We start from the raw sequence: 10,957 nt of genomic DNA on the forward strand, positions 1-10,957 counted from the left end.
CATCCTGGTGCTTAAAACAGCCGGTCTCAGGAAAGCAGCAACTTGATTAAACAAATTTCTGACCGGGCACGGTGGCTCACACCTGTAATCCCAGCACTTTGGGACGCTGAGGCAGGCAGATCACAAGGTCAGGAGTTCAAGACCAGCCTGACAAACATGGTGAAACCTCATCTCTACTACAAACACAAAAATTAGCCAGGTATGGTGGTATGCACCTGTAATCACAGCTACGCAGGAGGCTGAAGCAGGAGAATCCACTTGAACATGGGAGGCGGAGCTTGCAGTAAGCAGAGATCATGCCCCTGTACTCCAGCCTGGGCGACAGAGCGAGACTCCATCTCGAAAACAAACAAACAAACAATTCCTAACAAGTAAAATACCAATTAAATAATACCCAGCCGCGCCTTCATAAATCTCTTAGAGGCCTTTAATGAGGATCTTTGTTACTCTTGATAGAAACAGGAATTGGGGCCGGGCATGGTGGCTCAGGCCTGTAATCCCAGCACTTTGGGAGGCCGAGGCGGGTGGATCACCTGAGGTCAGGAGTTCGAGACCAGCCTGGCCAACATGGCAAAACTGTGTCTTCTACTAAAAATACAAAAATTAGCTGGGTGTGGTGGCAGGCACCTGTAATCCCAGCTATTTGAGAGATAGAGTCAGGAGAATTGCTTGAAACTGGGAGGATCACGCCATTGCACTCCAGCCTGGGTGACAAGAGTGAAACTCCATCTCAAAAAAAAAAAAAAAAAAAAAAAAAAAAAAGAAAGAAATAGGAATTGATACCATTGTTCCAGAAAAGAGTTGTGGAATACATACATAAAATTTCAATATAAATCAATACATGTTTATCAAATTCAAATACACATAGCTTTTCACCCAGCATGTCCCAATCTGGTAATTTGCCATAAATTAGTGCTTCTCAACTAGGGCAATTTTTTCCTCCATGAGACACTTGGCAATGTCTGCGGATATTTTTTCCCTGTCATGCATGGGGCAGGGGTGGTGAGTGGGGAGCAGAGTTATAGGCATCTAGCAGGTACAGACCAGGGATGCTGCAAAATATCCCACAAATCACAGCACAGTCTCCCACAAGAAAAAACTAGTCAGACCCAAACAAAAATAAGCTGAGGTTGAGAAACAGTCCTTAGGAAATAGACAGGCTTGCAACTATGCATATACAAGCTTTTTGTATACAATCTCGTGTATCCAACCAAGTGGAAATGGTTAGATAAACTGCGATATATTTATACATAGCTATAAAGTAATAATAATGTTGCTATATATCAATTGTTACAGAGAGATATGGGTAACATTTTTAAATGTTTAAAAAGTAGGAAAAATGTAGCATACTCCTGGCAAGAGAAAACTGTTATGTGTCTATACCAAACTGCCCAATAAAAATAGAATGCAGGCCAGGCGCAGTGGCTCATACCTGTAATCCCAGCACTTTGCGAGGCCGAGGCAGGCGGATCACGAGGTCAGGAGATCAAGACTATCCTGGCTAACACAGTGAAACCCTGTCTCTACTAAAAATATAAAAAATTAGCCGGGCGTGGTGATGGGCGCCTGTAGTCCCAGCTACTCAGGAGGCTGAGGCAGGAGAATGGCGTGAACCCGGAAGTCAGAGGTTGCAGTGAGCTGAGATTGCACCACTGCACTCCAGCCTGCGCGACAGAGTGAGACTCTGTCTCAAAAAAAAAAAAAAAAAAAAAAAAAAATAGAATGCAAGCCACAAATGTAATTTAAATTGTTCTAATGGGTACTTTTTAATAACTAAAATGAAGTGAATGAATCAATTTTAATAGTATGTTTTAATTCAATATATTTAAAATATCATCATCATTTTAACCTATAATCAACACCCAAAATTATCCGGTATTTTACAATATCTTTTTTTTTTTTTTTTTTTTTTGGAGACAGAGTCTTGCTTTGTCCCCTAGGCTGGAGTGCAGTGGTGCGATCTCAGCTCACTGCAACCTCCGCCTCCCTGGTTCAAGCGATTCTCCTGCCTCAGCCTCTTGAATAGCTGGGATTACAGGTGCCCACCACCATGCTCGGCTAATTTTTTTGTATTTTTAGTAGAGACAGGGTTTCACCATGTTGGACAGGCTCGTCTCAAACTCCTGACCTCAAGTGATCCACCCACCTCGGCCTCCCAAAGTGCTGGGATTACAGGTGTGAGCCACCATGCCCAGCCTACAATATCTTTTTTTTTGTTTTCAAAATAATTCAGGTTACCCACATTTCAACTTCTCAAGAGCTGCCTATGGTAACTGGCTACCATATTGGACGGCCCAGGTCTATTCCATAATCAGTGAGCAGAGACAAATGTTTAGAAGGATGGTCTCCAAAATGGTCCAAGTTGTGATCCTGGGGGTGAATTTATGGTAATGTTTGCTTTCGTATTTATGTTTTCCTTACTGTTTGTTTGTTATGATAAGAGTTATCCTGTATAGGTAAAGAAAAATTGAACTGCATGCATTTCTGAAGGAACAAAGAGAGAAAACAGCTTGTTAGGTGTCATGAAGATATACGAAGCAGCCCTTTCTAATTCCTTGTTAAAAAGGACAGATCCTACCAGCCTGGGCAACATGGCAAAGCCTCTTCTCTACAAAAAAAAAAAAAAAAAAAAAGAAGAAGAGGAAGAAAAAGTAGCCAGGCGTCGTGGTGCATGCCTGTAGTCCTAGCTACTCAGGAGGCTGAGGTGAGAGGATCACCTGAGCCCAGGGAGTTCAAGGCTGCAGTGAGCTATGATCATGTCACTGTACCCCAGCCTAGACAACAGTCAGACCCCATCTCAAGATAAAAATTAAAAAAAAAAAAAAGAAAAAGAAAAGGACAGATTCTGGAGTTTTCCGAGAAAGGGTCGCTATCACCAACCATGTGCACGTGCACACACTCATTCTCTCTTTCTCCTTCAGATAATAATGGGGTCAAGGTCATTCCTGCCAACTGTACCCACAAACAGCCAACCCTCTGCTATCTCAAAACACATGTGAGTGGTGAGAAAGCACCCTCTTCATGTTCTTCCAAACAGACAGGGATTCTGGCTCCCTGCCCTGTAGAACACACACATCCTCCCATCTAGCCTAGGACATGGTGAATACCTGACCGACATGGTTTCTGCCCACATTGCTCAATGCAAAGTGCTCTCAGGCCTGTCAAGAGCCTAATGCTCTTTTAATGCAGTCTCTACGTGTAAGTTCTAAAATAACATCATGTTAGAGCCAATGAACCTCACAAACAGCCCTGGAAAACCTATTCACAGTACTTCAGTCCATGGTTTAAGTTCTGAAAAGCTCGTGAGCCCAGGTCTCTCCTTCTGAAATCAGGAACATCTGGATGGCAATGGCTTGGCCTTTTACATTATTATCCCTCAAATCTAAGCTGAGGCTGGGCACAGTGGCTTATGCCTGTAATCTCAACACTTTGGGAGGCCAAGGCAGGTCACTTGAGTTCAGGAGTTCAGGACCGGCCTGGCCAACATGGCAAACCTCTGTCTCTACTAAAAATACAAAAAAAAAAAAAAAAAAAAAATTAACCAAGTGTGGTGGTGGGCACCTGTAATCCCAGCTACTCAGGAGGCTGAGAGGGGAAGACTCGCTTGAACCCAGGAGGCGGAGGGTGCAGTGAGCTGAGATTGTGCCACTGCACTCCAGCCTCGGTGACAGAGTGAAAAAAAAAATCTAAGCTGTAACAAAGCTAAGTGAAGATAAGCCCATAAGATCCCTCTAAGTGGTACCACACCTTACTCTCTGGTGGCACGTAAGAAATGAGCAGAAGAGAGAGATGAGTTCAAATACAATGTTATCCATAAAAATTCAAAAATCATTTCTTTCTACTTAGGATCTTAATTTTTTCTATTTTGGGCCAAAAGACAGTACCAGGATGCCTGTTTCATTTCTATTCCTATTAGGCTCTCCTTAATATATATATATTTATTAAAGATATTTAAAAATATTTTCCATATCTTGAATTTTTAATTAATAATAAAGATTATTAACTTCCTTGAGAACTTACTACATTCCATGTACTGTGGTAATCATAAAAATTACTGGTGTTGTGGAGCCAACATTTACTGAGCATTTGCTGTGTATAAAACATTGCTCTAAGCACTTTTTACCTGAAAAGAATTTAGTTAATCCTCAACTGCTTCACAGGGGAGGTACTAGTTTAGTATCTATTTTTGCAGGAAAAAAAAGGCTTCAAGAAATCTGGTTACTTCCTCAAGATCAGAAAGCTAACAAGTAGCAAGACCAGGCCCCCAACCCAAGATGGAAACCTGAACTCCCAACCTATGCTATTCTTTGTATCATCTTCACAGCATTCCTATAAGGCAGGTCCTTTCATTCTACCCGTTTCACAGATGGGGACAATTAACTGAAAGTATTCAGGCCATGCCCAAGAACTGGCAACCAAACTCAGCCAAGGCATACTCCAAGTCCATTCCTGCCTGGAGACATGCTAGTGCCAAACAACAAGCTATACCTTCACCATGTCAGCACCTGAGATAGTCAATTTCCCATTACAAAATTGGTCCTGTTTTGAAAGGGTGGTAGCAGGAATCAGACAAGTACACAACAACAGTCCAGTTTCTAAGTGCACTCTCAGGAATGGGAAGAACAGAGAAAAAGCAGAGCATGGTCCAGGCCATGGGTACCCATCTGCCTTCCACTGGTGCTGAGTGCAGGGAAATCCCAGAAAGGGCTGAGAGAGGGAGAGGAAGTGCACTTTCCTTTCAATTTCCCTTCCTTTCTAATTCCTTCATTCAGGAATGAATAAGAATGAGCTGCTTGGGTTTACAGACTCACAGAGCAAACACCCAGAGAGGGGCTGTAATTCCCAGTGCCCCCAGTGCAGTCCGGAGCCCCACCCCCACCCCCCCAGCAGCACCCTTCTAAACTGATACAAACGGCAGGTGCTCCCTCAAGTCCATAGGCCTGTTCCAAGGGTCTTAGTGCTTAAATGGACACTACTGCAAAGCTTCTGGAACGATGGGGCCAGAGGATGCTGGCTCATTGAGTAAGGAGCTGAAAGAGAAATGGGGAGAAGCTTCTTGGGCTGGAGAGGACAGGACCTACATGACAGTGTGTCCTCCATGTGACAGGGAGACTCCTGAAGGGATCTGGATGACAACACTTTTTTATTTTAGCTGCTGAGGATAACAGAGCAATAGCAGAAGTTGTAAGAATAGCAGCAACTGCTTACTCTTACTGTGCTAAGTGCATTGCTCAGTGATTTGTTGTTTCTCCTCCCTATACAACACTGAGATTGATCCACCCAATTTGCAAAAGAGCCTTTTGGTTTTTTTATGTTTGTTTGTTCACTGATGTTTCCTGGATGCCTAAAATTATTGAATGCTTACTTGTCCAGAACAAGTAAGCACTCAATAACTATCTGGTGAATAAAGAAATGAATTTAAAGCTTCAAAGTACCATATTAGTCCTGGTACAAGGGCCACTGGTATAGTGGCCTCCCAATGACAAGACCCCTTTCCTATTTTCTCATCACCCTGGCTTTCCCAGTATCCCCACTCCTTCAAACCCTGGCTGTTCCAATGAACAATTAAGAACAGCCTAAAGAAACAAATACAACTTCTGGGACTTCATTTGTAATCAAAGAATTAAATAAAAATTTTTAAAAATAAGATACACCTTTTTCTCCTATGATTTAAATGATAACAAAAAAATGTTGAAACTCTTTGGCAAAGTTCAGTGAAATAAACATTCTCATCCAGTACTGATAGGATGACAAAAAGCAAGATGGCAAGACACATGGAGAATTTGTAAGAATTACATAACTGTTCTTCTACTGATTTTCCCCCCTCTAGAATACATCTAAAGAAAAGCAAATCAATAGACAAATATGCCAGGCACAGTGGTTCACGCCTGTAATCCCAGCACTTTGGGAAGCCAAGACGGGCAGATCACTTGAGCCCAAGAGTTCGAGACCAGCCTGGGCAACATGGCAAAAACCTGTCTCTACAAAAAATATAAAAATTAGCTGGACGTGGTGTGTGCAACTGAAGTCTAAGCTACTCGGGAGCTGATGTGGAAGGATCACTTGAGCCTGAGAGATCAAGGCTGTAGTGAGCTATAATCATCACTACAATCCAGCCTGGGTAATGGAGGAGACCCTGTTTCAAAAAAAGAAAAGACAAATATTTGTGCACAAATATGCCAATTGCAACGTATTACAGGAAAACTGGACATGGTGTCAATACCCAACATTGAAGAATAGTTCTTTAAATTTTATTGTATCCGAAAGGATGATGTGGTATACAACCATTCCAGATGTCTTTAAGAACACTTCATGACACAGGAAAATGCTCATCATGAAACACTAAATTAAAAAAAAAAAAATGGATACACAAATACTATATACTGTATGGCCACAATTTTGTTAACTATATGTACATTCCATTAAAAAAAGAATAGAAGGAAATATATGTTATTTTCAGAGTCAGGTGTCTAAATTACTTTTATTTTTGCATTTGTCTACTTTTCTATAATTGCAAATTCCCCATAATGAGATGGTTTTATATTTATAATCAGAAAAAAATAAGTTCATAAGAACTTTCTATTCTATGTATATAACATACATAGAATATTATAATGAGAACTTAGTTAATGAAATTATATGACCCTTCCTGATGACAATTTTGCATTGGTAGGTATTTTATCCCACAGAAGGAAATAAAGAAACTTAACCCCATTCCAAAGCCAGGTAGAACAAGACCTCAGAAAACAGGCAGTTCGAATCAATTAGCTTATGCCTCAAAAATAGTAAGAAACACACATCATTATCCTCTTATATACCCCAGCCCTTGGCAAAACACGTCACATAGGAGGCAGTCATTTGTATGAATCAATCGCATAAGGATGGTGTAGTCAACTAAATTCTCATGCTACACAAAACTCAACTATTCAAAAAATGCACAGTAGTTGTCAACCAGCAGGATAATTCTAACTTTATATATATCTTCATCAAACAGCCTTGTTTTTTAAAAAATCAGGCTTTAGAGGGAGGAGAGACACAGAGGGAGAGGGAACGAGGAAGAAAAAGGAAGAGAGTAAAGAGAAGAAGGGTGAAAAGTGGGCACTTTCTGAGATAAATATTTTCAGATGATGCTTTTCCTATTTAATATTTTGAAACACGTGTAAATTCCCTTAATATAGCTTAGAGAAGAGAATATTAGAAATTAAATCAGAGAAAGGGTCATGTACATAAAAATAATACACCTTGGTTTTCAGTTGGTCCATTTTTTCAACAGTCAACTTTTTAACAGTCAAATTTTAATATTTCCACTTATCTTTGGTATTATATCACAAAAGGAAGGAACTGATGTAGTGGAAGAGGCTGGGAGTCACTACCAGCACAGAAATCTACAATTACACAGTGGCCTGGGGTCTGTCATTTCCTTTTCTGGATCACAGTTTCATCTTCAGTAAATATAAGGAATGGGCTACAGAAGTCTGACGTTCCTTGGTCCTCTCTGAATCTATAAACCTAAGAATAAAGTCATGCATCACTTCACAATAGGGATAGGTTCTGAGAAATGTGTTGTTAGGCGATTTTGCTACTCTGCCAACATAAGACTGTACTTAAACCCAGATAGTATGTATATTTTTACTTATATATTTTCATATGGAAAACCAAATGTCCCAGCACTGTTACCTATTGTCAGTCACTTCTCCTACTTTATCTGCAATGACAATACCAAGTGCTATGTATCAGGTATGCTCCATTATAATTTTATGGGACCACAGTCATATATGCAAACCATCGTTGACCAAAACATCCTTGTGTGGCACATGACTGCACTTCATTGATTGGCCATTTGGGGATTTTAGAATTAGATGGGATATCTACCACCATGTAGAGTGTCCCCCGCCACCCCCGCCCCACCCGCCAGCACACAGCTCAATTTTAAACACAGGGAGCCTCATAGAAACTCAGTAACTACTTATTGCTTAATCAATTAGTAACTATATCACTGAGGTATAGCAAAGAAGAGAACTTAAATTTCATACTCTAAAAGCTGTAACTTTTTCAATTTTACAGAGTTAATCTGAATGAAACCCAACCAAAGCAAAATTTGCAACTACAAACAAATTTAAATTAGTGGCATGTGCTGGGACAACAGAATGACTGATATTTGGGATAAATTAAACAATGAAAGTATAAATGGCTCTCCTTTGAAAGATACAAAGTTCCTTATCTAACAAGCTGCAAATCAAGTTGGGGAAGTGGGAAAATATCAAGGGAGAATTCAAATCAGAAAAAAAAAAAACAAAACAAAAAACTGCCTAGCAACTTAATGTCTAGAAATGTTGTCATCAAAGTTGATACAAACTCTACCTCATGCTATCACAGAAAACACATGTACTCAGAGCCAAGCAATGATTTTATGTGCCTGGAATTCATTTGAATATTATTTAAAAGTAGAGGGAGAAACTAGGTGATTATCTAAAATCACAACATCTTTTATGATACTCATTCAAGAGACTGAGTTATCTCGAGATGTCCAACACAGACGTAGTTACAATCACAAATAACTGGAAGGAATCTAAAGACCCACCAGTTGCAGGTATAGAAAACACAACAGTGGTAGTAATGAACGTAGCTTTAAAAATAAGATCTAGATATATTAAGTAATAACTTGGGAAAACACTTAAGATCGTTTAATGATAAAAGCAGGAAACAAAAAGAGTACATACAGTAAAAGTATATATAGACAAATGTTTTTAAATATGCCATATATAAGAAATAGCCAGGCAAGGTGGCTGGCTGGTGTGAACTTCGGAACTTTGGGAGGCCGAGGTGGGTGGATCCCCTCATCCCAGGAGTTTAAGACCAGCCTGGGCAAAACGGCGAAACCCTGTCTCTAAAAAAATACAAAAATCAGCCAGGCGTGGTGGCATGTGCCTGTGGTACCAGCTACTCATTGAGGCTGAGGTGAGAGGATCACCTGAGCCTGGGAGGCAAGAGAATGCAGTCAGCCGAGACTGCACCACTGCACTCCAGCCTGGGCGAAAGAGCGAGACCCTGTCTCAAAATAATAATAATAATAGTAATAGGGCCAAGCACTGTGGCTCACGCCTGTAATCGCAGCTCTTTGGGAGGCTGAGAGGGGCAGATCACTTGAGATCAGCAGTTTGAGACCAGCCTGACAAACATGGCGAAACCCTGTCTCTACTAAAAATACGAAAATTAGCTGGGCTTGGTGGTGGGAATCTGTAATCCCAGCTACTCAGGAGGTTGAGGCAGGAGAATCACTTGAACCTGGGAGGTGGAGGTTGCAGTGAGCTGAGGTCGTGCCACTGCATTCCAGCCTGGGTGACAGAACGAGACTTCATCCCAAAAAATAAAAATAAAATAAAAATAATAACAGTAGGATTTAGTTACAATGTTGAACTGTTTAAATAAGGTTACCAATGAAATTTTTCTCACTACTTCTTCTTCATATATATATATTTTGAGACAGAGTTTTGCTCCTGTTGCCCAGGCTGGAGTGCAATGGCACAATCTTGGCTCACTGCAACCTCTGCCTCCCGGGTTCAAGCGATTCTCCTGCCTCAGCCTCCTGAGTAGCTGGGATTACAGGCATGCGCCACCACGCCCAGCTAATTTTGTATTTTTAGTAGAGACGGGGTTTATCCATGTTGGTCAGGCTGGTCTCGAACTCCTGAGCTCAGGTGATCTGCCCACCTCGGCCTCCCAAAGTGCTGGGATTACAGGTGTGAGCCACTACGCAAGGCCACTTCCTGTATTTTTTGTTTCGTAAGTGCATTTAAAATTATCCACAAAGAGAAACTGTCCTTCCTTCATCCAACACCATCTTAACAGTATTTAGCATCCATATAGAGATAATGTGTGTTTTTGTAATTAACCTACCATTTCCTGGATGCTTGAGGATTTGCGACTGGCCAAGAAATCTTGAAAATGTTCAACTGTGTTTCACAAGTTTTGAAAAAGCTAGAATCTGTGATGCTCTTAGGTAATCTGAAAGGCAGATGAACCCATCAAAGACTACCTATATTAGTAAAACGTAAAGGTGATAGACAGACGTGGCTCAGGCTCAAACTAGTATTTTACTAATCTAGAGACTATGTTAACCACACCAATCTGTGATATACTTCAGATGATTACAATCGACATATTCTAAGTTAGGGCTATAAACACATCCCACTTTCCTCTATGCCTTTTATTTAAACTGCAAATCTCCAAACCATCGGATTAGAGAATGGGTCAAGAGGGACAAAATGCCCAGGATTCCTTTTTCACTGCTCACAGGTTGTACTATGACCCAAACTTCACAAAACTGAGTGCAAGGGGTGGGGGAAAATGTGGTAACTGTAACAAACAAGAATGCTGAACAATTACTATTCCTGGAAAAATAATACAAACCATGTTAAGTTCAGCCAGCCAGCAGACTGCTAGTTATATAAAGCCAGTAAATATGATAGGAGTGAGATTCAAACACAACTAACTCTTACTAAGGTCATCAATGACTTCCATATTGACAAATCCAATGGTCAGTTCTTTGTCATCATCTTTTTTGACCACTTGGCAGAATCTGATATGGCTGACAACTCTCTTCTTACTTATTTATTTATTTATTTATTTATTTATTGAGATGGAGTCTCTCTCTGTAGCCCAGGCTGGAGTGCAGTGGTGCGATCTTGGTTCATTGCAACCTCCGCCTCCCGGGTCCCAGTTCAAGCAATTCTACTGCCTCAGCCTCCTGAGTAGCTGAGATTACAGGAATGAGCCACCATGCCCAGCTAGTTTTTGTATGTTTAGCAGAGACAGGGTTTCCCCATGTTGGCCAGGCTGATCTTGAACTCCTGACCTCATGATCCGCCTGCCTCGGCCTCCCAAAGTGCTGGTATTACAGTCATGAGCCACTGTGCCCAGCCTAATTTTGTTTTTTATCTAGAGACAGTCACTATAG

At 40.9% G+C, this 10,957-nt stretch overlaps 1 protein-coding gene across 18 annotated transcripts in view; it reads right to left on the reverse strand.

Annotated features, from left to right (window-relative positions):
- Positions 1-10,957, reverse strand: part of FOXP1 (forkhead box P1) — a 629,627-nt gene that overhangs the window by 324,164 nt on the left and 294,506 nt on the right. The gene's annotated exons all lie outside the window — the stretch shown is intronic.

This window comes from Pan troglodytes, chromosome 2, assembly GCF_028858775.2.
Source record: "Pan troglodytes isolate AG18354 chromosome 2, NHGRI_mPanTro3-v2.0_pri, whole genome shotgun sequence".
Classification (NCBI taxonomy): Eukaryota; Metazoa; Chordata; class Mammalia; order Primates; family Hominidae; genus Pan; species Pan troglodytes.